Raw genomic sequence first — 18,327 nt, 5'->3', positions numbered from 1 at the left:
TATTGCACCGATATTGTTATTACTGTGCCCCATAGAATCCCTCAATTGTTATTTTTGTGGCTTTATATTATTATTGTTAGGTCGGCTGGATTATATTGTGACTCCTTAGACTGCTATATATAGAAAGGAGGTTTTGTCATTTGAATCATCAAAGAATTGTTAATTTATGTAATGTAAAGGAGTTTCCCCCCTTGAAGAGGCTGAATTCTAAGGCATTGATCTATCTTTTCTATCTTTTCTTGAGCTGGTTTCATAACATTTGGTATCAGAGCTTTGGATTCTAGGGTTTCGCTGCTCCAAACAGGTCATCGTGGAATTTTCTCTATAACTTTTTTTCTGCGACGTTTCAGAAGTTTCAAAAAAACCCATTTGAGAAGAAATCGTGCTGAACCTCTGGTCCGAATTTCAGATCTTTTTGCACTATATTTGCAGAGATATGATCTGAGGAAGTTGGTCTTTTTGCAGACTCCTAAATTACATTCCAAAGAGGTGACCTGGGGAAAATCGTCATAACTTTCTCTCTGGGGATCGGATTGAAATTTAGTAAGAAGGTACAGAAAGAGGGCAAAGTTTAGTTTCTTGTATGCATTTTTCAGATCCAAAGGTTGAAACAGTGATTCATGGCACGTCGTACAAGTTCGCTCTACTGAACTAGTCTATAATCAAGTCACTGTGGGAGATTTCGCATAACTCTTCCTTGGAGAATCCAATTTGGGTCAGACTTGTGGCATTGGAAAGAGGACACAAAGGGCTACTACAGGTCACAAATTCAGAACTAGATGATCGGAAAGTACAGAGATACATCAGAGGCAATATCGAGCTCCTACAAAGTGAAAAAAGGTGTGTAGATTTTCTTAAATTTTTGCTTAAGCTTGGTTTGAAAATTTATTTTGAAGGAATTCAAAGGGCATAATAGAGCATTATTATCGGTAACTGATGCCCCGAGGAAAGAAAATGCAAACACCTAGTAAGGAACCTGAAAGCTCTAGCATGACTCATGAAGAAGAAGAAGAAATGCTACATGATATATCAAAATTACAAGAACAAGTGCAACAAGTGTCACTTGCACAAAAAGCAACAGAATCTAAGATGGATGGTTTAAGGAAAGATGTAGAAGCTAAGATGGATGGTTTAAAGAAAGGTGTAGAAGCTAAGATGGATTGTTTAAAGAAAGGCGTAGAAGCTAAAATTGATGGCATGGATGATAAGATGGAATAATTGAAGATAAATATGAATAAGTTGCTACAAGAAATGGTCACTAAGGGTGAAAGGGTACTAAAGGAAACTCATGATGAGAACAAAAGAAATGTTAATCATGATTCCATAGACTCTAATGTTGGATCGAAGACTCACCATATTCCAAAAATCGATATGAGGAAGTTTGATGGCAAGGATCCCGCCACATGGATATTACAGATGGAGCAATTCTTCGATCTCAATAATGTGCAAAACACACAAAAGGTACGTATGGCAACTTTATATTTGGAACCAAATCAGTTTGTATGGTATCAATGGCTTTGCTCTCGTAAACAATTTATCACTTGGGCAATTTTTACGGAAGAATTGATAGCACATTATGAGGATACAAAAAGCAACACTTTTTTTAGCCAATTGATAAGTCTCAAACAAAAGGGTTCAATAATGGAGCACATTGAGGAGTTCCAAAAATTGAACATAAGGGTAAAAGATATTCCAGAGGAGCATAGGATTGATGTGTTCATAGGGTCTTTAAAGGATAATATCCAACATGATGTTTGCCTTTGGGAACCTGATTCATTAGAGAAGGCATTCAGGTTAGCAAGAAAAATGGAAAGCAAAATTATGGCAACCAGGAAGCATACCACTCACAACTATAAAGACGGAAGTGTTGTTGCCCCTAGTCTTCCACAACCTATAAGGTTGACACCACAACAATTGGAAGAAAAAAGAGCAAAAGGGCTTTGTTACAGTTGTGATAGCAAATACACTAAAGGTCATAAGTGTGCTGAGAAGAAATTATTCTACATAGATTGTGAAGAGGAAGAAGAAAAGGAGCAAGAAAGGTCAAAAGAAGAGGATATACTCCAGGAACAAAGCCTAGATGAAGAACAAATAAATCCGACCATATCTTGTAATGCATTGGCGGGAATTACCACTCCTCAAACCATCAAGATAGAAGGACAAATCAAGAAGAAAAAGGTAATAGTGTTGATTGATTCAGGAAGCACCCACAATTTTATTCATTGTAAGGTAGCAAAAGAATTGAATTGCTTCCTATATCCAGCACCAGAGTGTCAAGTGATGATTGCAAATGGAGGAACAATAAATTGCTCTGGAAAGTGCCATAATATCAAGCTATCCATGGGAGAATATGTATTGACTAGCCCAATGCTTTCCATTCCAATGGGAGGTGCTGATGTTGTACTAGGAGTCCAATGGCTACAATCCTTGGGTACAATAGCTTTTAATTTTCAAGAACTTTTCATCAAATTTTCTACGGAAGGAAAGGAAGTTGAATTAAGGGGTATTGCAGGGAAACCAGGAAAGATAATCAGCTCTAATGGTATGACAAAGCTTCTAAAAAAGGAGCAAAGAGGTGTAATTGCACAATTATGTTCGCTAGATGTTTCCACATTGGAATCATCTATTTCTCCAGATCTCCAAAAAGTCCTGGACAATCATTCCAAGGTATTTGAGACTCCCAAAGGTCTCCCACCTATGCGTGATCATGATCATGCTATTCATCTGATTCCAGGAAGTGTTCCTCCAAACATCAGGCCGTACAGATATCCCTATGTCCAAAAGAGTGAAATTGAACGTATGGTTGCAGAAATGCTAGAGGCTGGTATAATTCAACCGAGTCAAAGTTCTTTCTCTGCTCCAGTAGTATTGGTGCACAAGAAGGATGGATCATGGCGCATGTGTCCGGATTATAGGGAGCTCAACAAGCTCACTATTAAAGATAAGTTCCCCATTCCTGTCATTGATGAATTACTGGATGAATTGCATGGATCAATTTACTTCACCAAGTTGGATCTTCGTTCAGGATATCATCAAATCAGAATGAAGATTGAAGACATTCCGAAAACAGCATTTAGAACTCATGAGGGTCATTATGAATTTTTGGTCATGCCTTTTGGCCTTACCAATGCACCTTCAACATTTCAAGGTTTGATGAATTCAATTTTCAAACCATTCCTTAGAAAATTTGTGTTAGTATTTTTTGATGATATACTAATCTACAACAAGTCTTGGAAGGATCATGTTGAACATGTTGACAGGGTGCTACAACTATTGGAGGAGAAACAATTATATGCAAAAAGATCCAAATGTTTCTTTGGAGTCCAGGAGGTGGAATATTTGGGTCATATTGTATCTCATGAAGGAGTTAAGGTAGACCCTAGCAAAATTAAAGCCATTAAGGAATGGAAAATCCCCACATCCATAAAGCATCTGCGAGGATTTCTCGGGTTGACAGGGTATTATCGCAAGTTTGTTAAGAATTATGGGAGAATAGCAGCACCTCTAACAACATTATTGAAGAAAGATGCATTTTCATGGACTCCGGAAGCAACAAAGGCCTTTGAACATCTTAAAGAGGCAATGTGCCAAGCACCGGTCTTAGCTACACCGGACTTCACAAAAACCTTTATTGTGGAATGTGATGCTTCAGGAAATGGAATTGGTGCTGTTCTAATGCAAGATGAAAGACCCATTGCTTTTGAAAGTCGTCCAATCAAGGGAAAGTTTTTAAGCAAAGCTATTTATGAGAAGGAAATGTTGGCAATACTCCATGCACTTAAGAAATGGCGACCCTACCTAATGGGAAGACACTTCAAGGTAAAAACGGATCATGATAGCCTTAAATACTTTTTAGAACAAAGATTATCCTCTGAAGAGCAACAAAAGTGGGTCACAAAGATGTTGGGTTATGACTTTGAAATCATCTACAAAAAAGGGAAGCAAAATGTGGTGGCAGATGCACTCTCAAGAAAGGATGAGGATGTGGAAGCATTGTTGTGCGCCATTTCTATTATCCAACCAGATTGGATAAACGAAGCAAGGGAGGAATGGAAGAATGATGAAGAAGTGTGGGCACTTATTCGAAAGTTACAACAAGATTCCAGTACATCTGATACATTTAGCTGGCAAAATGATTCGTTATGGTACAAAGATCGCTTATACCTCTGTAAGAATTCCCAGCTAAAACAAAAGATTCTTATGGAATTGCACACTTCTCCCTTAGGAGGGCACTCAGGATTTTTAAAAACTTACCACAGGGTTAAGAAGGAATTTTTTTGGGATGGCCTTAAATCAGATATTCAAAAGTTTGTGGCGGAATGTTTGGTTTGCCAACAAAATAAAGTTGAAACAATTAAGACACCAGGTCTATTACAACCTTTATCCATTCCAAGCCAACGTTGGGAGGAGGTTTCAATGGATTTTATCACAGGTTTACCCAAGTCTGAGGGAAAGAGTGTCATCATGGTGGTAGTTGACAGACTTACCAAGTATGCACACTTTTGTGCATTATCACATCCATTTAAAGCCAGTACAGTTTCTACTGCATTTATGGAAACAATTCAAAAGCTACATGGAAACCCAAAGATTATTGTAAGTGACAGAGATCCCATTTTCACTGGAAATTTTTGGACAAAATTATTTTCTTGTCTTGGTACTCAGTTAGCTCATAGCTCATCTTATCATCCTCAATCTGATGGGCAAACTGAGATAGTAAACAAATGTTTGGAAGGATATCTTCGTTGCTTTGTATCTGATAAACAGACACAATGGGTCAAATGGTTGCCTCTGGCTGAATGGTGGTATAACACTTCCTTCCATACAACAACAAAAATGACCCCATTTATGGCACTTTATGGGTATCAACCACCATCCATCACATCATATTTAAGAGAAAATTCTAAGGTTCAGGCAGTGGAACATCACATCGAACATCAACAACAAGTCCTCCAACTCTTAAAGGATAACCTCGTGTTGGCACAGAATAGAATGAAACAACAGGCAGATCAACATCGCAGTGAAAGAAGTTTTGATGTAGGTGATTGGGTATTCCTACGGCTACAACCATATAAGCAAATGTCCCTCAAGCAAGCTAAGAAGGATAATAAATTATCACCAAAGTATTATGGTCCGTACAAGGTGTTGCAAAAGATTGGTACTATGGCATACAAATTGGAGCTTCCTGCAGCTTCTCGATTGCACCCAGTTTTCCATGTTTCATGTTTAAAGAAGGTTATAGGTGACAAGCTCCCAGTTCAAACAATATTGCCAGAACTTGACGAGGAAGGAAAAATTATATTGGAACCAGAAGCAGTCACAAAAACAAGAACTCGACAGCTACGAAATCGATCAATTTCAGAGTATCTCATCAAGTGGAAAAACTTATCTGCTGAAGATTCCACATGGGAGGATGAGAATTTTATACAAAAGCATCCAGAACTACTCAAGCATTGAGGACAACACTTTTCTAAAGGAGAGGGGCATGTTGGGCCCCTATAATACTAGTGATTCCCCCATTACTATTGTCATTGTATCCCTTATTATTATTATTGTGCCCCTATTGTCCCCATAGAAACCCACTATTGTTATTTTTGTGCCTTTCTGTTATTACTGTTATGTCGGCTTGATTATATTGTGACCCTTAGACTCCTATATATAGAAGGGAGGTTTAGTTATTTGCATCATCCAAGAATTGTTCATCTGTGTAATGTAAAGGAGGCTGCCCCCTCGAAGAGGCTGAATTCTAAGTCGTTGATCTATCTTTTCTATATGCAAAATATTGGTACTATGGCATTGGTCTCTCTTATTATATGGTATTTTGTGTCATCTGATCTCGAGGTTTTTGGTTCCACCTGTTATGCCTTGATACCTGAGGATAAACAAACTAGGTGAAAGGAGTCACAAGTGTAACTTATTAGGGTACTCAAATACCTCCAAAGAATAATGTCTCTAGGCTAAAGTAAATAAGAATTTTATATTATATAGAGATGTGATCTTTCTTAAATATTCCAAGACTGACAATGTTGTTGAGCGATAGCTTGATCGCTTCGATAGATTCAAACATGCAAAGTTTTCAAGAATCTGATAATGAGATTCCACATCTTGAAGGGGGGATTCCTATACTGGATTAATATGTGGAATATTCTTCTAAAACACTCTCTCCCTCACATGAAGCTCCAACCACTGATGACACTTTAAGCAATGTGATTGAGGGAATTGGGAGACTAAATCTTGATTCAGCCCCATCTCAGTCAATTGAGAAACTTGGGCTATCTTAGAAACCTCCAAAATGGTTGACAAATACACTTGAAAGCGTTCATCTTTGTAAGCTTGGAAAAATAGGAACTAAAAGCTCAACCAGACAAAATGGAGGTGATGTAGACGATTCTGATTCACCTGTTGATATGGATGTTTCTTATGATTGTGAACTAAATTTGTCTACAAATTTTGAACCAACTTCCTTCAAAGAAGCTGCTTCTCATGATGAATGGAAAGAAGCGATGCAGAAAAAAATGATTCCTTGATAAAGAATGACACCTGGAAGATGGTTGATCTTCCATTAGGAACCAAACCAATATGTTGCAAGTGGGTCTTCAAGAACAAGTATAAAGAAGATGGCTCACTTGACAAGCACAAAGCAAGGTTTGTGGAAAAGGGTTTTGCATAGAAGGAAGGGGTCGACTATGAGGATATTTTTCCCTACACAGCGAAATGGGCTACCATACGAACACTCTTTTCCTTGGAAACTCAAAACAGTTGGAAAGTCCATCAAATGGATATAAAAATTGTTTTCTTCAATAGAGATTTGAAAGGTACTATTTTTATGTCCTAGCTAGAGGATTTGTTGTGAAGGGTCAAGAAAACAAAGTATGCAAGCTTGTAAAATCCTTGTATGACCTCAAGCAAGCACCACAAGCCTATTACAAGAAGTTAACTAAACATCTTTTGAAACTCAAATTCAAACATTATGATCTTGATGATGTAATTTTGTTTGTCAAGAAAGTTAGAAAAATAATTGTATATCTTGTAAGTTTGAAATAATGTTATGAAGAATAGGTAAAATATATTATTGTTTAAAAAAAATAATATGATTACATGATTAAATATAAATTAATATAATTATATAATTAAAAAAATGATATATAATATATAGTGATAAATATTATTAAAAAAGTATTTTAATTTGAAAATAATTATAAATGTATATTATGAAAGTAATTTTAGAAAATATATAATATTTTTATAAAATATATTTTTTAATTAAAAAATGATATCTTTTAATGTATTATTATGGGAGGGAATTGTGAGTTGAAAAAAGTGTAAAGAAAACAAATTTGTTGAAGAGGTGAACATGATTGGAAGTTAAAAAAAAAGAAGCGTGTGTATAATTATCAAAAATATGTAAAAAACTTTATTAAAAAATTATTTTAAATAAAAATAAATTAATATAATTAAAAGATATTGTTATATAAGATATATTAGAATTATTATTATTATAAAATATATATTAAATTTTAGAAAATAGTTATATGTTGTTTTATATTTAATATTTAAAATTTAAAATTTAAATATTATTATAGAATATATTTACGAATCAGGAGATTCTCAATTTCAAGTATAAGCAAAAATTAGTATATTTTACTTTGTAAATGAATTTATGAATTTAAGGCCTAAAGTAATAAAGATAAAAGATATTAATTTATATTTAAACATATAATTCTATCACTGTTTTAAAACAGTAATATCTCATATTCTTCGTAACATTCTTTCAAACCTCCAATCATATTCACCTACACTTCTCCAGTGCCTCCTTTCATTCAATCCCAATAATTATGCTCGAATTTCCCTTTTATGTGATATATGTGTTTAATTTTTCAGAGTCTGCATTTTTGTATCTGTAAGTTTAGGGTCTAGAACAAGACTCATTATCAGCACTTGCACTTGGATCTACAAAGAAGAGAAATTGAAGCTATTAATATGATATGCAATGCTGTATAGATTGGGGAGAGAAATCATTTTTTAATTTAATCAGAATTTTTATTTTAATTCATTTTTTATTATTTTTAATAATGAATTTATTTTGACACTTTAATTAATAGATTATATTTTAATTTAATTATAAGCCTTTTATGACATTTAATTCTAGATGAGAGAAATAGTATTAATTATTTATTATATTAACTATATTAAATTATGTTTTCTATAAATTAATGTTTTGGTTTATTGTTAATATATTTCAATGTGAATCTTATTATACTTAATTAATATAAATTTAATTAATAATAAACATATTAGTTTTAATAAGAAATTATCATTATTATTTTTTTTTTTTCAATATTAAATTTTTTAATAGTGAGTATTTTTAGATTATTTTATATCTAGAAAAGATAAATTTATATTCATACTTAATTACTACATTTCATTTCAATTAAATAGTAAACCTTTCTTGGCTTTTCATTGTTAGAAATTAAATAGTAAACCTCTCTTCGTTTTTCATTGTTAGAATAGTTAATTTATCACTTTATTTAATAATGATTTTTATAAACCTATGTTTATTAATTTATTGTTAATATATTTTAATATAAATCTTAATTTAATCTAATTAAAATCATGTTATTAGTTTATATAAGCAATATTTCTTATTAATAATTAATGTTATTATTAGGGGTAAGAGATAAATTAATATATTTTAATATAAATCTTAATTTAATCTAATTAAAATCATGTTATTAGTTTATATAAGCAATATTTCTTATTAATAATTAATGTTATTATTAGGGGTAAGAGAGGGTTAGGTGGGGTAACAAAGGTTTAGGTGAAGGAGGGGAGGGGTTAAAAGGTTGGGCAAAAAAATGCATTAGGGTGAAACGTGATAGGGACATTTGAGAAACAGAGAAAATGTGATATAGGAGAGATAGGGTGCAGAGTTGAGAGATTGATATAACATATAACATATGTTATATAACAAAAAGACATATAAGATAAATTTTAACTATAGAAATTCTCCTCATTTTATCATACAAATAGTATATTTGTAAATAACTTTGTTACAATACTAGATATAATTAAGTTAAATTAAAATTAAGTTCAAATTAACTTTAATAATAAATAAAATAATAATTTATTAATTAATATAATATTATAAAAAACATGATACCAAGGATAATTTATTTTTCACACCTTTCACTTCTTTCTATAAATTTTGAACCTAAAATTTAATAAAAAATAAATTTCACATAAACTAACTATAACTTTTCTCTCACACTCACACACACACATATATATAATTAAATTACATATTATATAACTAATTACACATTATTAATAATATAAAATTATAAAATTTAGACTCTAATAATTTAAGGGAAAAATAGTGGAAAAAATCATTTGTGACCTAAATCTCAATCAAAGTGTGACCAGTGTATTTGAACATATTTATTAGAAGTGATTAAAAAGGAAAAATATTTGATGGTTTAATGCAAAAGTAGTGAATTTTTTGGTTAGTTGGTCAATGGAGGAAGGTTATGAACTTTAATGTTATTGTGAGCACGTAAAGAAAATGATCTTGTTGGAGAAATGTAGGTGGATATGATTGGAAGTTTGAAAGAATGTTTTTTTTTCTCGGTAAATCTATTCTATTCTATTATGTACAGAAAAACATTACAAACATATAGTTAGATTGCCCAAGGCCGACTGTGGCTCTTTGGACCATGATTTCTCAGCACTAGACCAGCCCTCGCAGGGGCAGCGCGACCAGACAGAACTACCTTCACAGGACATCGTAACACAACAGTGTATCCATACCATACAAAATCATCCCGCGCAGGGGCACCGGAGCAAAGAAATGCATCCCTCGCAGGGGCATCAAAAGAGTTATAGCAACATCCCTTACGGGCCATACAAACATAGCCAGAACAGACATAGACATAAACGTAAACCAGAGAGACATAGACATAGACATAAAACCAGAACAGGCCCTGAACAATTATGGAAGACGATAGATTGAACCAATGGAGGTTATTCCTCCGGCTTCTCCTCGACAATTCTGCACCATCCATAATTCTCTCGTTCTTCTGCAGTGGGGAAGGAGTCCCAGTCTTCAACAGTGTTCTCCTTGGAAGTCGACGCCTCCTGAGCCTGAGGGCGATTAGGAGCTTGCTCGGGAGCCCCCGTTGGTCTCTCCTCGTCGCCTTCCAAGCTTTCACCTGGGAGCTTCTCCTTACTGCGCGAACCACCTTCACCATCCTGAGTTTCCTCGAGGAATAAGACCGAAATGTGTGCATTAATGCGGGGTTTGTCCATCGAGCTGTCGAAAGTGAAAATGGCAGAGCCAAACGCAGGAAGAGGGTCCGGTTCAGAGCTTGGACTGCTCGCGTCCATGAATTGTCTCGCCTGGAGGGGATTGGCCTCTGCCCTTCTGTGGCAATTACAGCGACAACAGTGGATATGGGGCTCTGTGACTAGAGGACGAGAAGACCCTCCCCGAGCAGAACCTCGTCGACTGAGCAATCTTTGCCAGGGTCTAACCATCTTTGCAGGAGTACCGGTGGCTTGAAGCAGTGTAGCAATAAAAGACCTTCCCAGCTTGAGACAACCCCCAACTGAATTGGAGCCACTCCCAGCAAACCTGGGACAACACTCAACAGAACAGAGACAGCAACCAACAGAGTTTCCGGGCTTGAGACAGCCCTCGACGCCTTGGAGGCAGGCCTTAACAGCAAGAGCTGTAGCCTGGATAACAAAACAGCAAGCAGGAACCTGAACTTCGTAACCCCAACGCAGAGCATGAACCTGCTCCATTCCATCACCCATCTTAATATCCTCAACATTCCCTCGAGACCTGTTCTCCATAACTGCAATTTGCAGTCGCACCAATTAACCGGACATTGCATTGAATGACCTTCGCCCTCACCTGAGCTCTTATTCCTTGGCGACGAGAGACGCATTGAATTCTAAGATTATACTCGAGGCAGCACATGGCTGGCATGTGGCTCCTCACTGCCACCCGTCCTGTCACCCGCATCCGGGTGAAGTTTGAAAGAATGTTAGGAATAATATGAGAAATTATTGTTTTAAAAATTTAAAACATTAATATAATATATGAATAGATATAAATCAATATAATTATATAATTAAAATGATATTATATATATTAGCATTTGCACCACATGTTGTAAAGGAAACGTCGCAAGGCGATGGCATATATATCGTCTGCTTGATCAACTCTTAATGACTGACCTTTTGATTGAATGTAAAAGTGGTTTGCACCTCTTGAGACATTTTGTCCTTTTTTTCACTCAATAAAGGCACCAAAAGAGATACTGCTACTTCCACCACCCTGTGTTGTAGAATTCTCTTCTCACCACACCAATGACAAAATGATTCTGATTATCCATAGCAAATTTCATGATCTTGAAAGGAATTGACTTGTTAATAACACTATAGGGAAGTCCAAGGAAGTACAAGCAATATGTCTCTTCTGAATGTTAGATTTCACAGTCCAATGCATGAAAAAATTAACTCTACAGCAATGAGAATTGAAATAAAACCAACTATCTATAAACACCCAGCTCGAGTTTTTGAATCTCTTTGGATCCTTACTAAAAAAATAAGTCATATTTCAACATGTCCTATTTTTAAGGCAGAGAAGAATACAAACACTTATCCACATTACAGATATTAAGGATAGAACACAACACGGGTGGGACTATTGAAAATCAATTCCAAACACCAAAACTCCAAAATATTACTGAAATGAAATGGAACATTTCCCCTAAAAAATTATGGGGCGAAGATAGTAGGTATTGTAGATGATTTTAAGCATGAAATTTTTGTAGATGATGAGGGAATGAAATTCCCCAATTTAAATCACTGTTAGTGCATTGTCTCGTGGCTCTGCACCATGTCACAAATTATGGCATTAATGAGTGAGAATTATGAATGAGTAAAGTCTTGACTTGATCCATTTCATTAATTAGCAATAAATATGGTGGCAAACTTTATTGTGGCCTGCTTAACACTTATTCCAGGTGAACTACCATAGATATATAGTTACTTCACTACAATCCAGAGTTCCATCTATCATCCTCCTCCTCTGGTTTAGATATGGAGGTCCAGAGGGTAAGATACTTTAGGAGATAGGTTGGATTTCTTATAATGCTTCTTTTAAAAAATTACTATAGATATATAGTTACTTCATTATAACACAGAATTGAAACCAAATAGCTGAACATGAAGATAGTTCTTCCATCCATCCTCCTTGTCTAGTTTAAATAAGGACGTACAAAGGGCAAGGTACTTCAGGACATGGTAGAATGGGCCAAATAAGCAAGGGAGACTACTAAAGGTGCATTGATATATGTAGAAGGTTCTGATTGCTCGTAATCATTTTAGTCATCGGGAAATCGATCCATGTTATCTAGGCCTCCCACCACAGCTCCCACCAAGATGTTGGGATTGGGTGCATTGCTGTACAGAGATTGGAAGCCTGCATTGCATGGAATGGGCTGAGGATGATTTTCCTTGCAGGGAAGAGAAGAGCCTCTGTGATGAATATGTTTTGGATAGTGGGAACCATATCCAACCATGTATGACATCTTGAGAGGATAATCCCCCAATATGTAATCAACCTTCATTGAAAAAACAAAAACATGAGATTGAATCAGACCACATATATCAATAACTAGATTAAAAGGTTAGAAAAATTAATTAGTGGGTTTCTATGAATCTATACCTGGTACTTTGTAATAATTCTTAGTTTCTTTGGACTAAAATTCATTGACCCACAAGTTACTACTTGTTTGGAGGAGCTTAGGTATTTAGCATAAGTGAAGAGCAAGAAGGAAGAAGATGCAACATATTGCAAATTTCTATAAGGCATTGTGTAAAGAATCCCTCCTGCTTACACAAGAATATACCCAAAGTGAGAATCATAATAAAACGTTAAGGAGAGAGCATGTATACCCTTCAAAATCAGTCAACAAAGTAGAGGCTTGGAGTACATTTATCATGTGAATAGGATACTCCAGGGAGAAGAGAGAAGATGTAACTGTGAGCATGTCCTTTGTAGTCATGAAGAGACTTCACTTTTCATAGCAAGAACTCCTACACACATTCAAACCATGCAATAGCTCACAAATTCAAACCTAGTAGGTACAAAATCAAATTGAAACCCAGTGAGTATATAAGAATGTGCTAACAATCACTAAATCACTACCCAACAAAAAAATAGATGTTTTTATACCTTTGATAGGAGGACTCAAGCACCTGCATGTTTATTGTCCCACCCAAATATATTGTCTGATTCATTAGCTCCTAATGACTGGCCTTTTGATTGAATGTAATTTAGATAAGTTGGGTTGCGTGTTGCCATATGCAGCCAAGAAACTCCCTAGAGTAGTTAATCCTGGGATTATCCCAAAAGCAAGTCAGTCATAAATCTTCAACCTCATCTGGTAGGCTAAGAATCAACTCAAAATTTACTTACCCTCATGGTAGTATGAATAAGTTGTTCGGAATATGAAGGATCAGATTTGCGAAATACAAGGGATGCATCTACAAGTGTTGCAGTTGTTTCAGCCTCAACATCTGAACTAGGATGTTAGCGGTCAATTTTATAAATAGTGTGAATTGTGTCCATATCTTCTAGCCTTTCCCAACATTTGTGACCAGTGTTGGGATCCCTACTTGACACGAGTTTGAACATTGAATAGATTTTAGCCATAAGATGAAAAACAAGTAATGTATCTTGTATTATTAGTCAGATAAATAGTGGCTATAGCTACATAGCATGACATGGGTTAGTTTGTAGAGAGTTGAATCGTTGTGTACTATATATGCATTTACCTGGACATATATGGTGCCTGGATGTGAAGTTGCTTTTAGCAGGTTATCCATGGCCCAACGAATGGCATCCTTTGAGTTGGCTAGCTCACCACCCATGAACCCACCGAATTCCAAAACAATCCATGACAGCATTGTTGTGGTGAATGCGATTGGAAACCCAAATTTAACGTTGTCTCCTGCATCATAGTATCCTCCAACCAAGTCCACTTGCAAAATAAAAAATGAAATAATGAAAACTGGAAGTGCAAAGTGGTTTGCACATCTTGAGACATTTTGTCCCTTTTTACACTCAATAAAGACACCAAAAGAGAGACTTCTACTTCCACCACCCTGTGCTGTAGAATTCTCTTCTCACCACAACAATGACATCATGATTCTGATTATCCATGGAAAATTTCATGATCTTCACAGGAATTGACTTATTAATAACACTATAGGGAAGTCCAAGGAAGTAGAAGCAAGATGTCTCTTATGAATGTTAAATTTCACAGTCCAATCCATGAAAAAACAAACTCTACAGCAATGAGAACTGAAATAAAACCAACTTTCTATAAATATCCAGCTCGAGTGTTTTAATCTATTTGGCTCCTTACTTACTTGGACATATATGGTGCATGGATGTGCAATTTATTTCAGCAAGTAATCTGTGGCCAAGTGAATGACATCCTTTGAGTTGGCTAGCTCACCAGTCATGAACCCACCAAATTCCAAAACACTCCATGACAACATTGTTGTGGTGAATGCCATTGGAAACACAAATTTAACGTTGTCTCCTGCATCATAGTATCCTCCAACTAAGTCCACCTACAAAATAATGAAAACTAGAAGTGAAAACTGGTTTGAACCTCTTGAAATAATGAAAACTAGAAGTGCAAAGTGGTTCACACCTCTCGAGACATTTTGTCCCTTTTTACACTCAATAAAGACACCAAAAGAGAGACTGCTACTTCCACGACCCTATGTTGTAGAATTCTCTTCTCACCACAACAATGACAACATGATTCTGATTATCCATGGAAAATTTCATGATCTTCACAGGAATTGACTTGTTAATAACACTATAGGGAAGTCCAAGGAAGTACAAGCAAGATGTCTCTTCTGAATGTTAGATTTCACAGTCCAATGCATGAAAAAACAAACTCTACAACAATGAGAACTGAAATAAAACCAACTATCTATAAACACCTAGCTCGAGTTTTTGAATCTCTTTGGTTCCTTACTAAAAAATAAGTTCTAGTTCAACTTGGTCCTACTTCTAAGGCAGATAATAATAAAAATAATTATCTACATTGTGAATGTTAAGTATATAACACAACACGGGTTGGATTATTGCAAATCAATTCTGAACAACAAAACTCCAGAGCAATACTAAAATGAAATGGAATCTTTCCCCTGATGATTTATGGGATGAAGATAGTATGTATTGTAGATGATTTTAAGCATGAAATTTTTTGTATATGATGAGGGAACAAACTTCCCCAATTGAAAGAACTATCAATGCATTGTCTCGTGGCTCTACACCATGACACAATTTCTTGAATTAACGAGTGAGAATTCTCAACGAGTAAAGTCTTGACTTGATCCATTTCATTAATTAGCAATAAATACAATGTCAGACTCTGTTGTGGCCCGCTTAGAACACTTGTTCTAGGGGCACTACCATAGATATATAGTTATTTCACTACAATTCATAGTTCCATCTATCATCCTCCTCCTCTGGTTTAGATAAGGAGGTCCAGAGGGTAAGATACTTCAGGAGATAGGCTGGATTTCTTAGAATGCTTCTTTTAAAACATTACTATAGATATATAGTTACTTCACTATAACACATAATTGAAAACAAATAGCTGAACATGAAGATAGTTCTTCCATCCATCCTCCTTGTCTGGTTTACATAAGGAGGTATAGAGGGAAAGGTACTTCAGGACATGGTAGAATGGGCCAAATAAGCAAGGGAGCCTACTAAAGGTGCATTGATATATGTAGAAGGTTTTGATTTCTCATAACCATTTCGGTCATCAAGAAATCGATCCATGTTGTCCAGGCCTCCCACCACAGCTCCCATGAAGATGTTGGGATTGGGTGCATTGTTGTACAGAGTTTGGAAGTCTGTGTTGCATGGAATGGGTTGAGGATGATTTTCCTTATAGGGAAGGGAAGAGCCTCACATTTTGGATAGTGGGAAACATATCCAACCATGTATGACATCTTCAGAGGATTATCCACCAATATGTAATCAACCTTCATTGAAAAAACAAAAACATAGGATTGAATTAGACCCCATATAGCAATAACTGGATTAAAAGGCTAGAAAAAATAATTAGTGGGTTTATATGAATCTATACCTGGTGTTTTGCAATAGTGCTTAGTCTCTTTGGACTAAAAGGCATTGATCCACAAGTTACTACTTGTTTGGAGGAGCTCAGGTATAAGCATAAGTGAAGAGCAAGAACGAAGAAGATGTAACATATTGCAAATTGCTATCAAACATTGTGTAAAGAAGCCATCCTGCTTACACAAGAATATGCCAAAAGTTAGAATCATAATAAAATGCTGAGGAGAGAGCATGTATGCACTTGAAAATAAATACATATCAATTATTTCAACAGCTCCTTCATGCATTATTACTAAAGGTCCCAAGCTCCAAAGGTCTAGCAACGATGCATATGAAGCATCTGGAGGGTATAGTGCCAATGATAGAGACTAATCCTCAACAAGATTCCACAAACCACCATGGAATAAAATGATTTTCAATTCTTCTTATATGGGAAAAAATAAAACTGCCAATCCATTACCCTACTAGACAAGTTTGTTGCCATACAATGTGAGTAAACTAAAAACAACAAGTCAGACAGTAGAGCGAAGAATGCAAGCAATCACTAGGAAAGGTCTAATGAGAGATATTCCTGAAGGATTTTGAAGCTATAATTTGAATATATCTGTAGGATCACCTGTGCATAACTCCATGGCTATGAAAATGAGCTACTGCTTTGCACAGTTGATACATGAAGCTCTGTACACCAAAAAAAGGCATGCAGGAATGAGAGCCCTTTCATTGATAGACTACCATTATGTTATAGATCAAGAGACTAGTTATGCTCTTCTACTGGCCTAAAATACAATGGCAGGGTGTCAGCACATATGATTCTATTGTAGCAATGAGGGAGCAAGAGAAGAAAAATATGGATGAAGGAACGCAAAGTCCTCAAATGTCACATGCAAGCTCTGTCTCAGCATTTAGTGGTCCAAGCTCAATTAATGCTTTGCAACATGGCTCTTGGTGCAATCCCCCACGAATATTTGTCAAGGTTTGAATTTACAGTATTTCTTTGAGATCAATGGAAATGTCACTGTCTTCCATAAATACATTTATATGTTTCTGAAAACTATAGGAAATACTTAACTCATTTGGTGATTTGCAGAATGTTGTATTGCCACTAGATAATATCAAGTCTTCTATCAAGGGAGGTAATGGAAGTATAAATAGGACACCTAGTGAATGAATGGTACAAAGGAACAAGAGGCCAGTGAAACTAAGTCCTTGGGCCCTAGCTCGTATGAATGCTGAAGAGGTTTCAAGGGTAGCTGCCCAAGTGAGAAAGAAGTCCAAAGTTCTGCGTCCCATATCCAAACAAGAAGGTATGATAGTGATAGAGACAAAAAATAGCCTAGAAAGAAGCAATAGAGATCTAAGCATAAAAATAAAGTATCTAGCTGACAATAAGAGACGAATTTACAAACATGGTAGGACACAATCTTCCATTAACAATTTCCCTTTTGCAAGATATTTGAAGTCTACTAAAGTCTTCTGAATATGTGAATAAGTCAAATTTCAATGGCAACAACAATCTTATGGATATCAACTAGCCAATTATGGAGGGCTCTATTGGATTGGCTCCTCTATAGTTAGAGGCACGTAATGCATTCAGATTTAGCCTGGCAATGTCTACTAGTGGGTTGATACCATCATCAGTTGAAAGAAGTATTGCTTCACCTAATCTTCAACATTTCAGGGAATCAATATCAAGAAATCAATACATATCAACGCTTTCAACAACTCCTTCATGCATTATTACTAAAGGTCCCAATCTCCAAAGGTCTACCAACGATGGGTATGAAGCATCTAGAGGGGAAGGTGTTGATGATAGTGACTGATCCTCAACAAGATTCCACAAACCACCATGGAATAAACTTCTTTTCATTTTCACTTATATGGGAAAAAAGAAAATTGCTAAGCCTTTACCCTACCAGACAAGTCTGTTTCCATAAAGTGTGAGTAAACTAAAAAGAACAGGTGAGACAATAGAGCGAAGAATGCAAGCAATCATCGGGAAAGGTGTAATGAGAGATATTCCTAAATGATGTTGAAACTATAATTTGAATATATATCAAGCATCACCTGTGCATAACTCCATGGCTATGAAAATGAGCTACTACTTTGCATAGTTGATACATGAAGCTCTGTACACCAAAAAAAGGCAT

The 18,327-nt window shown here is 35.6% G+C and overlaps 2 pseudogenes; one reads left to right on the top strand and one right to left on the bottom strand.

Moving 5' to 3' along the window:
* Window positions 1-12,299: 12,299 nt before the first annotated feature.
* On the bottom strand, window positions 12,300-14,744 carry LOC149211794 (endoglucanase 17-like; annotated as a pseudogene).
* A 2,196-nt stretch (window positions 14,745-16,940) lies between these two features.
* Window positions 16,941-18,114, top strand: LOC149211793 (putative protein S-acyltransferase 22; annotated as a pseudogene).
* The last annotated feature ends 213 nt before the right edge of the window (window positions 18,115-18,327 follow it).

This window comes from Pinus tabuliformis, chromosome 1_1, assembly GCF_031772625.1.
Source record: "Pinus tabuliformis cultivar Carrire ecotype Pingquan chromosome 1_1, CPIR1, whole genome shotgun sequence".
Lineage (NCBI taxonomy): Eukaryota > Viridiplantae > Streptophyta > Pinopsida > Pinales > Pinaceae > Pinus > Pinus tabuliformis.
The sequence above is the reverse complement of the archived record's forward strand: the minus strand, read 5'-3'. Positions and strand labels throughout refer to the sequence as shown.